Consider the following 19,309-nt stretch of genomic DNA (forward strand, 5'->3'; position numbering starts at 1 on the left):
CACCAATTTTCTTTAGTCTGGAAAGTTTTTCCTGTCCATGGGGTAAATTTACTAAGGTCCCGTTTTTTCTTCAAAGTGTCATCTCGGTCATTTACTAAACTCAAATCACGGCAGAGGTGAGAGCATTCGTATTTTTTTGGAAGTAGTTGTAAAAAAATACGAATGAATACACCATCGGTCAAAATACGCCAGCAAATTAGTAGAACTCGGTAATTTACTAAAAAGTGCAAATCTCCAAAGAGGAAAACACTGCCGTGAAAAATTACAAATCGCAAAAAAGTGCTAAAAAAAAGCAGACCTGCTTTTTATATTCGTGATTGCATAGGCATGCAGGGATCCATGAGATCTATCAGTGGGAAGGGGTGGGAAAGTGGTTTTTTTCCCCAAAAAAAATTGCGTGGGCTCCCCCCTCCTAAGCATAACCAGCCTTGGGCTCTTTGAGCCGATCCTGGTTGCAAAAATATGGGGGGAAAAATTACGGGGGTTCCCCCATATTTAAGCAACCAGCATCGGGCTCTGCGCCTGGTCCTGGTTCCAAAAATACGGGGGACAAAAAGAGTAGGGGTCCCCCGTATTTTTAAAACCAGCACCGGGCTCCACTAGCTGGACAGATAATGCCACAGCCGGGGGTCACTTTTATATAGTGCCCTGCGGCCGTGGCATCAAAAATCCAACTAGTCACCCCTGGCCGGGGTACCCTGGGGGAGTGGGGACCCCTTCAATCAAGGGGTCCCCCCCCCAGCCACCCAAGGGCCAGGGGTGAAGCCCGAGGCTGTCCCCCCCCATCCAATGGGCTGCGGATGGGGGGGCTGATAGCCTTTTGTGATAATGAAAAGATATTGTTTTTAGTAGCAGTACTACAAGGCCCAGCAAGCCTCCCCCGCATGCTGGTACTTGGAGAACCACAAGTACCAGCATGCGGCGGAAAAACGGGCCCGCTGGTACCTGTAGTACTACAGGTACCTTTCTGCTCAGCGGTGACGTCACTTTAGGTCAACCGCAGGGCAGAAAGTTCCCACCATTGGTTACAATGGAGCGCATAGGCGCTACATTGTAACACTGCCGTGTGCCGCCTGTCAGTCAGGACAGGAGCACACAGCCGATCAGGAGAGTGCTACAACGTGGCGCTCCCTGATTGGCTGAAGAAACCCACTTAGACAGAAGTCAGAGTGGGTTTCTGGCATTCGGGGAAAGGAGTCCCATGTGAAAACATGGGGCCCCTTTCAGTTCGTGGCTCGGGTCTGCGGTTTGTTATTTTATTCAAGTACCTGGATTACAAATGGTTGCCCCGAGGACCCTGGGACCCTGGATCTGGTGAGTATAATTTATTCAACAGGTACCCCTTGGATTCTACTGGAGAAGAGGACCGACCTGCGTGTGAACATAAGGTAAGTATGTATGTATGTTTGTGTGCATGTATGTAATAAATCTTTACTTTCACGGTGTGTGTGTCTTGTCTTTTTTTGGGTATTTTTTTAGTAGTAGTACTACAGGTACCAGCGGGCCCGTTTTTCCACCGCATGCTGGTACTTGTGGTTCTCCAAGTACCAGCATGCGGGGGAGGCTTGCTGGGCCTTGTAGTACTGCTACTAAAAACAATATATTTTCATTATCACAAAAGGCTATCAGCCCCCCCATCCGCAGCCCATTGGATGGGGGGGGACAGCCTCGGGCTTCACCCCTGGCCCTTGGGTGGCTGGGGGGGGGGACCCCTTGATTGAAGGGGTCCCCACTCCCCCAGGGTACCCCGGCCAGGGGTGACTAGTTGGATTTTTGATGCCACGGCCGCAGGGCACTATATAAAAGTGACCCCCGGCTGTGGCATTATCTGTCCAGCTAGTGGAGCCCGGTGCTGGTTTTAAAAATACGGGGGACCCCTACTCTTTTTGTCCCCCGTATTTTTGGAACCAGGACCAGGCGCAGAGCCCGATGCTGGTTGCTTAAATATGGGGGAACCCCTGTCATTTTTTCCCCAATATTTCTGCAACCAGGATCGGCTCAAAGAGCCCGAGGCTGGTTATGCTTAGGAGGGGGGACCCCACGCAATTTTTATTTTTTATTTTACACTGTTTAATTAAAAAAAAAAAAAAAAATGAACCCCAGCACGGATCACACAGATCCGTCCGAGATTCATTTTTAAAAAGTCGTCAGTGTTTTGCTAATCACTGCCGTAAAAAAAAAAAAAAAACACGAATGACATCGACATCGGAACAAAAGAAAAACCCGAATACGACAGCTTAGTAAATTAGTCGTAATAAATTCAAAAAGTTGCAGTTTTACACTTTCGATGTCATTCGTGATTGAACTTTGACCTGAAACGGGAAAATACGAATGTTAGTAAATTTACCCCCATGTCTTTGTTTTGAGACCTGTTCTTTCCACACAGACAATCTTTTGTAAGACTCGGAAAAAAAACATGCTGTTTTCTCTAAGAGCCCAAATAACGACTTCTCTGGAGTTACACATTGAGTGATATCTACAATTACCAAATTGAAAATATGAGCATAACACCAGGTGTAGACAGCCTTACAGGGTTCACTTTTTATGTGTGTCTGTAATCCATTGTAGCACCCACTCATGTTAGCAGCACAATCAAAAGAGCAACCAATAATGTAACTTATGGGCAGAGAAAACATTTCTAGTTGCTCCTTCAGAACTGAAAATAACGCTTCCCTAGTTGTGCTTTTTACATCAACAAGACCAAAGAGTCTTTCAGAAACCATGCCATCTTTGGTGTACCTTAATATAATGCTGCATTGTTCCACAACACCAATATCCTGTGTACTGTCCATTTCCACACTGAATTTCACAGCATCTTTTACGTACTGGCTAATTTTCTGCTTTATCATATTTCCCATTATTATTATCAACTTGTTAACTGTTGTTTTACTTAAAAAGGTTACTAGTCCACCCCTTCCTTTACTTTCTTGTTGGCGTCTTTTCCTGGCCTTGCTTTTTGCAACTGCTTGCTCTATCTGTTTTTCAAGAACAGCATCAAATTTGCCCAAAAGCAGAACTAACTCGAGAAAGTTACCGTGGTTGACTTGACTATTCAGTAATGTATGAGCAGCCTCATCCTTCCCTCTGTAAGCAAGGCATTGCTTAGCAATGTATAGTATGATAGCAATCAATCGACTGATTACCATCTCTCTTTTTTTGTTTGCCAAATTTACATTAATTAAAGTTTCTACTGTATGTCACTTTTTCTTTCTGCAGATAAATATGCATTAACAGCTGCTTGATGCTGGTTCGATTCCTCATGTTCCCTAACTCTGCTATTCACATGGTCTTTATTAACCATCCAGCCAAAGATAAAATGAATTTTTCGAATACTACAAAATGCCATACATGTGGAACAAAATTTTTTGGGTGTCAACACAATAAGACAGCCATTTCCTCTGAAAGGCACTTCCACCAGGTACATGTCGATAGTAGACCTTATGTGCGTGGAATGGCAGCGTATGAGTAGCATCTGAGGATGGCTGCACAGGATGAGCTTTCATAAAATGTAACTTAACAGAAACACTGCATAATGCTTCAGGTGCATGAAAAACATTCCATTTTTCAGCTGAAGATGGAAGAGGTGAAAAGAATATTTCACTTTCTGTAGAACTGCCTGTATCTTCACCATGGGTTTCAGTGAGGCTGGCACCACCAATATTTTCTCCTGAGTATTCTGGTTCACTTATTACAGTATACAGGCCTTCGTCTGCACTAGATACTGATGCTACAGCTTCCTGTTGTAGTGTTCCTTCAGGAACATCTTGAACTGTTAAGTCCACTGACTCCACAGTGATATCCTTTGGGAGCCATAGCTTTTGTTGGCCTGGCGCATTTTCTGCTTCTCTCAGACTCTCTTGTAAAGCCTGCAATCTTTTTACAGAGCCACTTTTATATGTTTTCTTTTTAGCCACCTCCTCTCCTTTGTCTTCTGAAGAAGAACTTCTCTTTGAAGACATTTGATAGTGCCTAGCAAATATTTTTGTTATATGGAATGCACATTGGAGATTAACTGATGCTTTCTATACAGATAGTACCAATGCGGTTCCCCACAAAAATGCATATTAATTCTTTATATCTTATAATTGCAATGGGTACAGATGACCGGCGGTCGGTATGCCGGTGGTCAAAAGACCAAAAGCAGCATCTCAATGGTGAGAATACCGACAGGGGTCTGGTAAGTATACTTCCCCTCCCCCCCTACCCCCCTTCCTGATGCCTAACTAACCATTCCCCCCACAGCCTAACCCTAACTTTCCCTGGTGGTGCCTAAATCTATCCTCCCCACTACCTAACCCTAAACTCCCCCTCGGCCTAAGCCTAACCCTCCGCAGTGGTACCTACACCTAACCCCCCTCTCCGCAGCCTAACCTTAATCCCTCCCCCCACTGCAGCCTAGCCTCCCCCTAGTACATAAACCTCCGCCCCATGGTCTTGCACTAACAGTCCCCACATACTTACCATGCATCCTGAACATATCCCTTCTAATTATCCAAATCATGCTATTTTATTATTTAATTAGTAACAATCTTAATGTAAATAATGCCAACATGCTAGAATCCCAAGATTACCAAAATACCTATACTGTACCTCCATATAATAAAGCAATCCCATGTGATGACCACAGAGAACTTATTATGACCATGCCACCTAGCTCGGGAAAACCATCCTATGTTACCATAATAATACACATACCCTGCCAACAAGCCATTCCTTCAAAATATAATTAAAATGTAACATGCTATGAGGTGACAATATTATTATGAATAAGCAGTCATCATTTCTCATAATACTATCCTATGAGCAAAGCAGTGATCATGACATGACATTATTAATTTTTTTAAAAAGCCATTGCAAAAATGCATTTTTACAAACACTGAAATATCTACGCAAAGAGGAATATATTCCTACCTGTCACTAATGAGTACTACTGATTCTGGATTCTCAGTCTGTCTGCTGCTGGTCTCCAGCCATATAAGGGCCCAGTGTGTTTTCTGTATTATAATATATAAGAATATTTCTCAGAAATGTTTTCACCAAGATTGTCTACAACCACAAATATAAATAAATGGGGCTTTTTTATCTGTACCAAATTCTACCACACTTAGGGGATTATTCAGCATGGATTGTAGATTCTGCTAAAAAGAATCTGCAATCCTTTCTTTTGCATGCTGACGGACGCCCAGCGCAGGGCAAGGCCGCCCAGCATGCTAATTGGTGGCCCAGCGATGTGATCGCAAAACAATTGCGATCAAATCGTACTTGCTAAAATTAATGATGACCCCCGGCAACCGCAACTGGGCTGCGTATGCAGGAGGTCCACCGCCATTTTCCTGATCAGAGTGGCTGTGTGTGACAACATGCAGCCACCCCAAAAACGCAGCTGACCTGCCCCCATTTTCCCCACATTGACCACGCAATGGTTCCATAACTCCACATTGCCGCCCAGCGAAAGTCTCTGCCTGTCAATCGGGCAGAGGTGTTCGCAGCCAATCGCATTGGCTGTGCACAGACACGCAGGACGGGACCTGCGCGTGCGCAGTAGCATCACAAACCGAGTTATTGCGGTCACCTGAATACCCTCCTTAGTCTTTGCAATTCAACAATCCTACAATTCCTTTATTTCTATTGATCAGTCTGGAAAATTTGAACTTGGGGGATGAGTACACAGTATGGGCTCATAGTGCTGCCTGCAATAATAAAATATATGTACCTGTAAAGCTGGGTACATACCTAAAGATATATCTGCAGATCAACCAATCAGCAGATATATTGCAGATAGTGGTTGTTCATACACAGTGCCCAACCACCACTGCCATCTGTTGTTGAGGACATTGGCCAATTAATCTTTCCTCTGTACACACTGGCAGATCGTTGTCAGGAAATGTGCCAAATCTTTCTGCAAATTACACAATGGGCTGGCCTTCTACAGAGCACACAGGTAAAGCAAATAGGCCTTCTAGTCTCCTGTTATCCTTTGTTGCTGTAACATCATCTGTGTCAAACAAGTGTGCCTGCAATTATGTGCACTTGCATGCCTACACACACACCATTAAAGCCTATGGTGCGAATTCCCGCTGCGACGTAGTATGGTGTATTCACGCTATGCATATGCCGATGCGTACGCATCACAGCATAGATGAGTGTGGTTACATCTGTAGTAGCTCATATCATTTTGTGAAATACAAATCAAAGCTATATACTTTTAAATATACATTAAACAATGACTATAAAATAAAAAATTATGATTATATATTAAAAATGATTATATTGGTCATATTGGGACCCTAAGATGACAGCCACATTAGTGTAGCTCTACCCCGATGCCCACTTCAAGCTGTTGTGTATGTGCCTGGGTTACACCAGGAGAGGATTTAGGTGGGGGATGGGTGCAGAGTGTCCCTATGGCAGAGTATCCCCCCCCCCCCCCCGATACTGGTGAAAATAGGATTTTTGTTACCTACCGGTAAATCCTTTTCTCGTAGTCCGTAGAGGATGCTGGGGTCCATATTAGTAACATGGGGTATAGACAGGTCCACCAGGAGCCATTGGCACTTTAAGAGTTTAATAGTGTGGGCTGGCTCCTCCCTCTATGCCCCTCCTACCAGACTCAGTCTAGAAACTGTGCCCGAGGAGACGACATACTTCGAGAGAAGGAATTACACAGATAGTGGTGAGATTCTTACCAGCTCACACAACAGGCAAATCCGGCTAACATGCCGGAACAACTCAGCAACAGCTGAAACCGTAATTAACTTAGAACTTACCTAGGAACCAGGCAGTACTGAACTATAAAACCAATGCAGAAAAACGCAGCACTGGGCGGGCGCCCAGCATCCTCTACGGACTACGAGAAAAGGATTTACCGGTAGGTAACCAAAATTCTATTTTCTCTTACGTCCTAGAGGATGTTGGGGTCCATATTAGTACCATGGGGATGTACCAAAACTCCCAGTACGGGAGGGAGAGTGCGGAGGCTCCTGCAACACTGCTTGACCAAACTTGAGGTCATCAGAGGCCAAAGTATCAAACTTGTAAAACTTGGCAAACGTGTTCGACCCAGACCAAGTAGTTGCTCGGCAGAGTTGTACAGCCAAGACTCCCCGGGCAGCCGCCCAGGAAGAGCTTACTTTACAAGTAGAGTGGGCCTTTACAGATTTCGGACACGGCAATCCTGCCGTGGAATAAGCATGCTGGATAGTAAACCTGATTCAGCGTGAAATCGACTGCTTAGAATCAGGACACCCAATCTTCTTGGGATCATAGAGGACAAACAGAGAGTCACTTTTCCTACGATGAGCCATCCTCCTCACGTAAATCTTCAAAGACCTCACTACATCCAAGGCCTTTGAAGCAAATGAGGAGTCAGTAGTCACTGGCATCACAATAGGTTGGTTGATATGGAAAGCCGATACAACCTTAGGCAGGAACTGTGGACGAGTCCTAAGTTCCGCCCTGTCTTGGAAGATCAAATAGGGGCTTTTACAAGATAAAGCCCCCAATTCTGACACACATCGCGCAGAAGCCAAGGCCAACAAGGTGACCGCCTTCCACGTGAGAAATTTGAGATCAGCCTCCTGTAGAGGCTCAAACCAAGCAGATTGCAGGAACTGCAACACCACATCAAGATCCCAGGGTGCAGTTGGCGCCACAAGGGGAGGCTGGATGTGAAGAACCCCTTTCAAGAAGGTCTGAACCTCAGGGAGGGCAGACAATTGTTTTTGGAAGAAGATGGACAAAGCAGAGATCTGGACCTTGATGGAGTCCAATCTTAGCTCCATATTCCCCTGCTTGCAGAAAAAAGAGAAAACGTCCAAGTTGAAACTCCACCGCAGGAAACTTCCTGGACTCACACCAAGAAACATATTTTTTCCAAATGTGATAGTAATGTTTAAACGTTACCCCCTTCCTAGCCTGCATCAGGGTAGAAATTACCTCACTCGGGATACCCTTCCGAGCTAAGATCTGGCGTTCAACCGCCATGCCGTCAAACGTAGCCATGGTAAGTCTTGATAAGCGAACGGCCCCTGCAGTAGCAGATCCTCCCGAAGAGGCAACGGCCTTGGATCTTCCAGCAGAAGATCCAGTAGATCCGCGTACCAAGCCCTCCTTGGCCAGTCCGGAGCAATGAAGATTGCCAGAACCTTTGTTCTTCTTACCAGTTGAAGAACTTTTGGTATCAGAGGAAGTGGAGGGAACACATACATTGACGTGAACACCCACGGTGTTACCAGTGCGTCCACCGCCACTGCCCGTGAGTCTCTCGACCTGGAACAGTACCTCCGCAGCTTCTTGTTGAGGCGGGAGGCCATCATGTCTATGTGAGGAACCCCCCACCAACCGGTTACCTCCTCGAACACCTCCGGATGGAGGCCCCACTCTCCTGGATAGAGATCGTGTCTGCTGAGGAAGTCTGCTTCCCAGTTGTCTACACCCGGAATGAAGATTGCCGACATCGCCACCGCGTGCCTTTCTGCCCAGAGGAGGATTTTTGACACCTCTGACATGGCAGCCCTGCTCTTTGTTCCGCCTTGTCGGTTTATGTAGGCCACTGTGACCGCGTTGTCCGACTGCACCTGAACAGCCCGATACTGCAGAAGGTGTGCTGCTTGCAGAAGGGCGTTGTTCATGGCCCTGAGTTCCAGGATGTTTATTGGGAGAAGTGATTCTTGATCCGACCATCTTCCCTGAAAGGTTTCCCCCAGAGCGACTGCTCCCCAACCTCTTAGACTTGCATCTGTGGTTAAAAGGATCCCGTCTTGAATTCCAAACCTTCGTCCATCCAGAAGGTGCGGAAGTTGCAGCCACCAGAGGAGGGAAATCCTGGCTTTCGGAGACAGGCGTATCCTCTTGTGCATGTGTAGGTGAGAGTCCGACCACTGGTCCTAGAGGTTCAGCTGAAAAGGTGGAGCATGAAACCTGCCGTACTGCAGAGCCTCGTAGGCGGCAACCATCTTCCCCAGAAGGCGTATGCATTGATGAACCGATACCCGGGTAGGCTTTAAGACATCCCGGACCATTGTTTGAATCACCAATGCTTTCTCCACCAGGAGAAATATCCTCTCCACTTCCGTGCCGAGGATCATTCCCAGGATAGACAGCCTCCTTGTCGGCTCCAGATGAGACTTCGGAAGGTTCAGGATCCAGCTGTGCTTCCTGAGCAGCTGTGTTGTGAGCGCGATGGATCGCAACAACCTCTCCCTGGACGACGCCTTCATCAGGAGATCGTCCAGATATGGAATTATGTTCACCCCCTGTTTGCGGCGGCGAACCTTCATCTCCGCCATCACCTTGGTGAAGATCCTTGGTGCTGTGGAGAGGCCAAACGGCAGTGCCTGGAACTGATAATGATCGTCGAACAGTGCAAACCTGAGATATGCCTGATGCGGCGACCAAATGGGAATGTGGAGGCAAGCATCCTTGATGTCTAGAGACACCAGGAACTCCCCCTCCGTCAGTCCTGAGATGGCAGCTGTCAGAGATTCCATCTTGAATTTGAACTCCCTGAGATAAGGGTTCAAAGACTTTAAGTTTAGAATAGGCCGTACCGAACCATCCAGTTTTGGTACCACAAAAAGGTTTGAATAATAAACCCTGTTCCACTGCTGAGGCGGAACTGGAACAACGACCTCTGACACCACCAGTTTTCTGATGGCCTCCAGGAGAACTGTTCTGTCTGCCTGCAGAGCTTGCAAGCCTGACTTGAAGAAACGGTGAGGTGAGGGATTTTGAAACTCCAGTCTGTACCCCCTGGACACTACATCCAGTACCCACGGGTCCAGGCCAGATGACACCCAGACGTGGCTGAACTGCTGGAGTCTTGCCCCCACCTGACCCTCCAGGCCTAGCTGTCCACCGTCATATGGAGGACTTATGTGTATCAGAAGCTGGCTTCTGGGTTTGGGACCTGCGGGAGCAGGTTTCTTTCCTTTGGCATGACCACCTCTGAAGAAGGTGTTCAAAGGCTTGTTCTTTCTAGGCCTTGCTGGTCGAAAGGACCATGACGTGGCTGGTGTAAAAGGCTTCTTCGTAGCCGGCACCATTGAGGGGAGAAAAGTAGACTTATCCGCTGTAGCCGTCGCAATCCAGCGACTCCCCAAAAGAGAGCCTGACCAGTGTAGGGTAGGCACTCCACGCTCTTCCTGGATTCCGCGTCCGCAGACCATTCGCGCAGCCAGAGACCCCTGCGAGCCGAGACGGACATGGAGGAGATCCCCGCAGCCATGGAACCCAGGTCCTTCATGGAATCCACAATTCGTCGATATGTGTGGTAGAACCCACAACTACCGATAGAAAAAAAATTCCTTTGTTTGGAGCACTCTTTTAAGTAATATGTATGTGATGATGAAATGTTTATTCAATATTAAAACGTAACCTTTATTTTTCAAGTTTAGACTATAAAATACGTGGGGTAATACAATTCAATTAATCTTTAAAGAATTCCCCTAGAAAGAATAGTGATGGACATAGAATTTGTCCTTGTGGCAAAAATTAAACAAAAAATCATATGTAATCATAGAACTTGAGCCTATAATTCATAAACAGCTCAAAAGACAGTCATCTGTCTAAATTCCAGCAGGCAGCATACATATTAAATTGTAGATCGTCTGATCCTGTGGCTGAAGAAAATCCGCACATGAAACTAACATACCCTTCAAATAATAAGTAGCTACCCAGCCATATGGCTAAGTATGTCATAAACAATGCAATTCATAATGAACATGACAGGGTATTCCTTAGGCAGAGCAATATGAAGATATCATTGTAACAGCCTAAAAGTGTGTATCTAAATGATGGTGACACCAAGTATCACATAAGGTTGTAACCATCAACAATATTATTTTTGAACACAGATTGTGCAGAAAAATAGAATTAGTGGGCACTCTAGTTCACCAATCCCATCTGCTGTCTGACCTCATCTGAGAGCGGAGGACAGATGAGAGTGGGAAGGTGAGCTGTGTCCAGAAAAGTAAGAGATGGACAAAAACCTAAATTCCTCACGTGGTGTTAGGTGAACCTTGATGCCAAACCGGCATTGCAAGATCCAAATGCGCCACTGGAAAAGGATATATGTACATATAGAATATAAAAGAGAAGGAGAAAAGAAAAAATATTGTAGAGAAAAAAACCCAAATCAGCCTCGTTGTTCTTGGCTGAATGGGAAACCAATTAAGTGCACACAGTTCACCTGTTGAAACAAATAGGGTGAAATTGAATAGAAATTATATTAGAAATAGTTATTGGAAATAGTTTGTTTATATTCCCCCAACACAATTTCTCTCACATGGCAATATCTACTGAATATACATTGCAATAAATACTGATGTTTTACATATGGAATAAACCACTAATTGTTACCATCACAGAGGGAACAAATCCCATTAATTTATAAACAATAGGGTATGAGTAACTAAATGATAAACTGTGAGAAAAGAAAAGAAAACAGTAGGCACTCCAGTCCGAAAGTCCCTTCTGCTATCTAGAAAGTTCTTGGGTTTGCTGTGGTGCGCTCCCTGGGTCAGCTCACGACAATTTTCGATAAAATCCAATGGCAGGTAACTATGTTCATCCAGCCTTGACCAGCAAGAGTAAGACAGATGTAGGGAAATTCATATATCTTCTTTCTGAACACTCCACCAATTCACCATCAAAGGTAATCCCCAAAAAAGAATTATAAATTCGCATATAGTGAAGTACAATTTTATTCTAATTGGTGTGCAAATTAGCAAAAAGTATTCAGTGCAAATAAAGTATTCAGTGCAATAAAATTCATGGGGTATAACTTCCCATATAATACATCACATAACCCCACTGGGTAAAAATAGCAGCAATTGATACAATAATAATCCAAATAATTTATGGGGTATCGCTTCCCACAATCAGGATAATATACCACAGAGGATATAAATAGCAGCAATCAATACTTAAAAATAATATAAAATCCACCACTGATTAGGCGGACCTGCGTACCAGATTTCATGGGGTGTCAACTCGCCCACCCAAATTCGCATGGAAGGTTGCCTCCCGGGATTAGCAGCAACAATCAAAGCATGCAGATTCTTGGCTGATTTTGCTCCCCTCTGGTCATGGAAGGTCCCTCCAATCAATCACCAACGCGTTTCAGCTCTGTATGTAAGCCTTCCTCAAGGAACAAATCCCATTAATTTATAAACAATAGGGTATGAGTAACTAAATGATAAACTGTGAGAAAAGAAAAGAAAACAGTAGGCACTCCAGTCCGAAAGTCCCTTCTGCTATCTGACCTCATCAGAGAGCGGAGGACAGATGAGAGTGAGACCACGGGCTGTGCCGTTGAAAGCAAGGAGAGAAGACAGACGGCGGCTCGTGGTCCCGTAAGTGGTGTTAGGTGAACCCTGATGCCACCGGCCTCGCAGGATTCGGATGCGGCACCGGGGCCGGAGCCTCCGTCCACACTAGAAAAAAGAAAGAAGGAGGGGAAATACCGTTCGGCCGGTTCCAGCCGTTCTGTGCCGCTTCAGCCGCTGTCTGCTCGCGCTGCTGGCCACGGCTCCCCCTGCAGTGGGGAGTCCGTGAGACCGTTATGGACGTACGTTTCACCACGTGGGCTTGCTCACCTTGCAGGCTAAAGTGGTGTTCAGGTGATACGTTTAAAAAGGAACATTAGCCAATGCCCTTACCGATATGTAAATTCGTGTGCTGCGCGTCATTAAACACACCTGTATCGTGAATCAAAGGCTATGTCCTATTCACTGATCATTAGTCACAATAGTCCATGAAAGGATTTCAGAGCATTAAGCCGGTATTTTGGGCCCGTTAATGATAAAAATTATCCATATAGAAATGATCCATATATGCAAAACTTCACTTTGACTCAAATGAGTGAAAATAGGTATGAATATAAATATAGATATATATGAAGATTCTATTATATACAGATAGAAAGTTCATAATCTGATTAGCTGAGAAGCTTCATGAAATCCCCAACATAGTATATTTGAGTGTTGTATGAAATGCAAATAAAAAGAAGTAAAGAACCCTGCAGAATCCTGAATATGGTGTAAAAATACATCAACGTCACCTTTATCCAGTGAAGTCGACTCCTCCTGCAGAGTTATTGACCACCTGGCAATAGCTTTTGCAATCCAAGCATAGGATATAGTAGGCCGTAATATAGCCCCGGAAGCCGTGTAAATGGATTTTAGCGTAGCATCCACCTTGCGATCTGCCGGGTCCTTCAACGCGGTAGATCCCGGAACTGGTAAAACCACCTGTTTTGACAGCCTGGAGACAGAGGCGTCAACTATCGGCGGAGACTCCCACTTCTTTTTATCTTCCTCTGGGAAGGGAAAAGCAACCAAGACCCTCTTAGGGATATGAAATTTCTTTTCCAGAGTTTCCCAGGCTTTTTCAAAGATAGCGTTTAATTCTTTGGATGCCGGGAAGGTGGGGCTTCTTATTATCTGTAAAGAAGGCCTCCTCCACCTGTTCAGGAGCGTGTCAGAAATATGTAAAATATTCCTCACAGCTTCACTCATCAACTGCACCCCCCTAGCAAGTGATGCTGTCCCCCTCAACACATCCCCGTTACCGTCTGCAGTGTCAGAGTCGGTGTCCGTGTCATCCTGCGTAAGCAACGCAAGTGCACGTTTGTGAGAATGCACCACAGGTGATCCCGAGAAAGCAGTATCAGACCACACAACCATAGAGGATTGTAGTATCTGAGTGGCATGCTCAATCCTAGCAACCCTGTCAGAAATCTGAGAAATAGTCCCCCTCAGAGAGACTAACCATTCTGGCTCTCTAGCAGGGATCTGCGATACAACAGTGCAATCCTGATTACATGGTATGGAGTCCTCCTGGGAAGACAAATCCTCTGCAGCATATGACACATTGGGGGTAATTCCAAGTTGATCGCAGCAGGATTTTTGCTAGCAATTGGTCAAAACCATGTGCACTGCAGGGGAGGCAGATTTAACATGTGCAGAGAGAGTTAGCTTTGGGTGTGGTGTGTTCCATCTGCAATCTAATTTGCAGTGTAAAAATAAAGCAGCCAGTATTTACCCTGCACAGAAATAAAATAACCCACCCAAATCTAACTCTTTCTGCACATGTTATATCTGCCTCCCCTGCAGTGCACATGGTTTTGCCCAATTGCTATCAAAAATCCTGCTGCGATCAACTTGGAATTACCCCCATTGTCCCTAGACATGTTGTCACACACACCAAACACCGCACAAACACACAGGGTATTCACTAGACAGTTTCCCCCCAAGAATGGCAGAGAGACACAGAGATTGGAGCCAACCCACATGCAGCGCTATTAGAGGTATAAGGAGACCCCAACCCGCGCTGACTGTGTCCCTTAATAGGTGACACAGCCTACAACACAGCCTCCCCCCCTTCTACAACCCCCTGGTACCGTACAGATAGCTGGAGTTGCACTGGAGGGACCTGGACATCCACTAGTAGTGATTGCAGGCAGGAAAAATGGTGCATAATGCTGCTGGGTCCGCACTGAGGAGAAGCTCCGCCACTTCGATGTCTTCCCGCTCTTGAAGATAATACCGGCCTGAGGAATTTTGTGCTGGCTGAGATCAGCGGACCCCGACAGGCTGGAAATGGTCAGTGTAGGGTACCTTGCTGGCTCAGGGCGCCCCTCACAGCGCCGCACCGCAGTACAGCTGAGCCGTCCGGGAGCGCGGTCAATACCGCGCTCCCACCCTCAAGCCACCCTCTTCACACTGACCCCCCCGCTTGTAAGGGGGGACAGTGACTAACTCGCCACACTTCAGCTCAGTGAGGGGGTGGCGGCTGGCTGCCGGGGTGAGCGTTCCCCTGTGGCGGGGCGCGATCTGTTCCCCCTGGAGCTCAATGTCTAGTCAGCGGAGGCAGTGGCTCAAGACCCCGCAGGGCAGACACTGCTCCCCCCCTCAGTCCCTCGATGCAGGGAGGCTGTTGACCGCAGCCTCCCTGTAAAAAAACAAACTCTAAAGTAAACTTTTCTAAAGAAGGTCTGCAGAGCTCCCCTAGCTGTGACCGGCTCCTCCAGGCACATTTTCTAAACCGAGTCTGGTAGGAGGGGCATAGAGGGAGGAGCCAGCCCACACTATTAAACTCTTAAAGTGCCAATGGCTCCTGGTGGCCCGTCTATACCCCATGGTACTAATATGGAGCCCAGCATCCTCTAGGACGTAAGAGAAAATAGCAAAGTCGCCGATCCACGGCCTAGATGTAATGGGGTGCGATTTTTAAAGCGTCTTTAAAAAAATCGCAACAAATAGCACGTTTGTAACTTGCTAAAAATTGCAACTGTAATAGGGTGCAATTTTTAAGGTTAAAACGGAATTTGTATGAGATTATTGGGGATTTTTAGTAAAGGAAACATGCAAATTTTAGTAATAAAAAACATTTTGGGTCATGTTTTATTACTTAGTCAGAAGCATGCACAGATCAGTGAGATCCATGCATGCTCCTGTTTTTTTTTTCCAGATTCTGTCTCTCACAGTTGAAGTGTACCTATGATGGAAATTACAGACCTCTCTCATCAATTGCACAATCGGTGGCTGTCCAAATACTTTTTTGCCCCACTGTATGTATGTATATATATATATATATATATATATATATATATATATATATATATACTCTTTTTCTTGCGGCCCACACAAGACTTAGACCTTGATAATTCAACCCGGGTAGGATTTTGAGTTTGACATGCCTGCTATAAAACATCAACCTTGACCATAAATGTCTCCACAGTGATCTAATCTGTATTCAGGTTTGTTACCCTGATCCTACTCACAATTTACAATCCAAGCACTTTTTCAGTTCCCTAAACTACACAGTTCCACTTGATCCTATTGACTCCCCTCAACCTCATCTACAAGATGCGCTGTCACAGGCAGCTTCCACTCTACCTTCTGTCTCATGTTTGTCCGCTAGGCAACTATCAACAAATGCCCTTTCGTCATGTCTATTGCTGATTTAGATTTCTGTATGCAATGGAATTTATTCTGTTAATTGACCATACTAGGTTAATTGCCCATATTCAGTTTAAGGCAAATAAGTAGGTGAAATATATAAGAGGAAGATACATACATGCAGGCGGAGAGGAAAGACAATATCCCTCTAACGGAAGTGGGAAAACAGTATATTGTTACAGGAATACTTTCATTCTTAGTTGGCTATGAAACCACCCTGTGTATGTGTGTAAGAAAATGATAGTGCTTATGGTAAATTTCTTCACACATGGTTAAATGCTGCTACTTTGATATTACCTTTGAGGATTGCACAGTATTATAAATGAGTTTGGCAGTGTGATGGGTTTGCAGCACATAATATTGAGTATTAAAACTTTTCTGTGTTTGGATCGTTGTTCGTTAGCTATGGCCAGTCTGTTTACTGGTTTTAATACAAGGCAGCTATTCTTTTTTTTAAAAGGGGGGAGGTATCCTCTTTCATGTGAATTGTTGAATGACCAAAATGACTTTCAAATGTCAAGGGGTAAAAAAAAGACTTGCCTATATCTTCCCCTGCATTATCAATTCACACTAGTCCTAACATCCTAATTGTAAATATCATTCTCTAATACTACTTCTTTACTCCTAACAGATCTCTCATATTATAACCATTATTATAATATAACTGTTATATTAGGAAGTCTATTCTAGCCCATATACGTAGTCTAAGTAGAAATATAGGGTCTAATTCAGACCTGATCCCTGTTGTGCGAAATCACGCAGCACGCGATTATCGAATGACTGTGTGTGCATATGCACCACAATGCGCATGCGCGATCCCAAACAGCGACAGGATGGTGCGAAAATTTTGATCGCTAGGCGTACGCAAGGTGATTGACAGGAAGCAAACGTTTGTGGGTGGTAACTGGTCGTTTTCTAGGAGTGTCAGGAAAAACGCAGGCATTCCCAAGCATTTTCAGGGAGGGTGTGTGACATCAGCTCCGGCCCCGATCAGCCTGTTTGTATAGCACTGTAAGAGTAAGTCCTGGGCTACGCACAGACTGCACAGAATGAGAAAATCATTAGATGGGGAGTGAGTTGTGAACAGATTTGCAGATGTCCGCTGTCTGGTGAGGTTTCGTACAGCGTACTCATGCATTCGCATACTTGCACTGTGCAGGTTTTCACTCTCAATGGGCGGTGGCTATCTGATCGCAGACCTCTACAAAAACACAGAGGAGCAATCAGGTCTGAATTAGGTCAATAATTTCAGTTAAAACAAATAAGCAAACTTGCAGCTATGTATTTTGTTGGCGATTTTATGACTATAAATCCAAATAGTGATGCTAGGACTGGAGAATATACAATTAGCTCAACAGCTCTCACACATTCTACACTACTGATGACCTTCGAAGATACATTACTACACCTACTCCTACTGCAGTAAAATTGAAATTTCACCTATTTGAAAATAGCATTGGCCGATTCACCTATTTACTATAGTCTCTGTTACTTATTGATTGGGACTTTTCACTTTTAAAAAAACCCTGAATACAACCTAGGCTTATGCACCAGCTAATCCTCTGCACCTCTACCTTGGAGCCCACTCCTTCAAGATCCCCACTTTACCATAACCTAGTTCTTCCTGCAGCTCTGCACACACAAAAACATTGACCTTGACCAAAAATGTCTCCACTGTGATCTGATCCATAACACAGGCTTGGATGACAGCCAGCTTCCACTCTACCTTCTGTCTCATGAATGTCCGTCACAATATGCTTCTTGTCATGTCTGATGCTGATTTTTTTCTGTATAAAATGGAATTTGTTTTGATCATTTCACATATTAGGTTTAGGGCAGAGGTTCTCAAACGCGGTCCTCAAGGCACCCCAACGGTCCAGGCTTTAAGTATATTCATGAATATGTTTAAAAAACAAATGAGTAGATGAAACATATAAGAGGAAGACACATACATGCAGGCAAAGGGACAGACAAAGGTGATCATTCCGAGTTGTTCACTAGCTGTTTTCGATCGCAGCGCAACGATTAGGCCAAAAAGCGGCACTTCTGCGCATGCGTATGCGGCGCAATGCGCATGCGCGACGTACTTTCACAACAGCCAATGGTATTTTACACAAGGTCTAGCGAAACTTTTCAGTCGCACTGCTGGCCGCTGAGTGATTGACAGGAAAGGGCCGTTTCTGGGTGTCAACTAACCGTTTTCAGGGAGAGTGCTAAAAAAAGCAGGTGTGCCTGTGAAAACGCAGGCGTGGCTGGCCGAACACAGGGCGTGTTCGTGACGTCAAAACAGGAACTAAATAGTCTGAAGTGATCGCAAGCTAGGAGTAGGTCTGAAACTACTCTGAAACTGGTCAAAAAAAATTTGGTGCCGCTCTGCGATCCTTTCGTTCACACTTCTGCTAAGCTAAGATACACTCCCAAAGGGCGGCGGCTTAGCGTTTGCACGGCTGCTAAAAGCAGCTAGCGAACGAACAACTCGGAATGAGGGCCAATATCCCTCTAATGGAAGTGGCAAAATATATACTTTTGTTTCCGGAATGGCTACCGTGTGTGTGTGTGTGTGTGTGTGTGTGTGTGTGTGTGTGTGTGTGTGTGTGTGTGTGTAAGAAACAAATAGAACTTGTGCTAAATATCTTCACACACTGTTAACTGCTGCTACTTTTATATTACTCATACAGATTATACAGTATTCTAAAAGAGTCTGTCAGTACGGCAATGCGCAGCCTATGATGACGTCATTAGTGGGTGTTTTTTCACTGAACCTGGACGCTGATTTGTGGTGGCAGATATAAGGTCAGTTGTATATTTTTGTATTTATCCTGATGACGAAGTGACTAAGGGGGTAATTCTGAGTTGATCGCAGCAGGATCTTTGTTAGCAGATGGGCAAAACCATGTGCACTGCAGGGGAGGCAGGTGTAACATGTGCAGAGAGAGTTAGATTTGGGTGGGTTATTTTGTTTCTGTGCAGGGTAAATACTGGCTGCTTTATTTTTACACTGTTATTTAGATTTCAGTTTGGACACATCACACACAACTCTAAAGGGCCCTACAGACACGGCGATCCGCCGCCGAGCTGCCCGACCGCCGATACGGCAGACGAGCGACCCGGCGGCGGGGGGGCAGTGACGGGGGGAGTGAAGTTTCTTCACTCCCCCCGTCACCCGGCTCCATACAAGTGCAGGAAAATATGGACGAGATCGTCCATACTGGCCTGCATGCACAGCCGACGGAGCACCAGTGATGAACGAGCGCAGAGTCGCGCATAGTTCATCGCTGGTGCCTCCACACTGAAAGATATGAACGTTATCTTGTTCAATAATGAGCAAGATCGTTCATATCTTTGAG

The 19,309-nt window shown here is 45.3% G+C and overlaps 1 long non-coding RNA gene across 1 annotated transcript in view; it reads left to right on the forward strand.

The window, feature by feature from the left end:
* LOC135050905 (uncharacterized) overlaps positions 1–18,749 on the forward strand; it is a 66,569-nt gene extending 47,820 nt beyond the window's left edge. The window contains exon 4 of the long non-coding RNA XR_010241912.1: positions 18,641–18,749. This is a non-coding gene — a long non-coding RNA (uncharacterized LOC135050905). The remainder of the gene's footprint in view (positions 1–18,640) is intronic.
* The last annotated feature ends 560 nt before the right edge of the window (positions 18,750–19,309 follow it).

Source organism: Pseudophryne corroboree, chromosome 2, assembly GCF_028390025.1.
Source record: "Pseudophryne corroboree isolate aPseCor3 chromosome 2, aPseCor3.hap2, whole genome shotgun sequence".
Lineage (NCBI taxonomy): Eukaryota > Metazoa > Chordata > Amphibia > Anura > Myobatrachidae > Pseudophryne > Pseudophryne corroboree.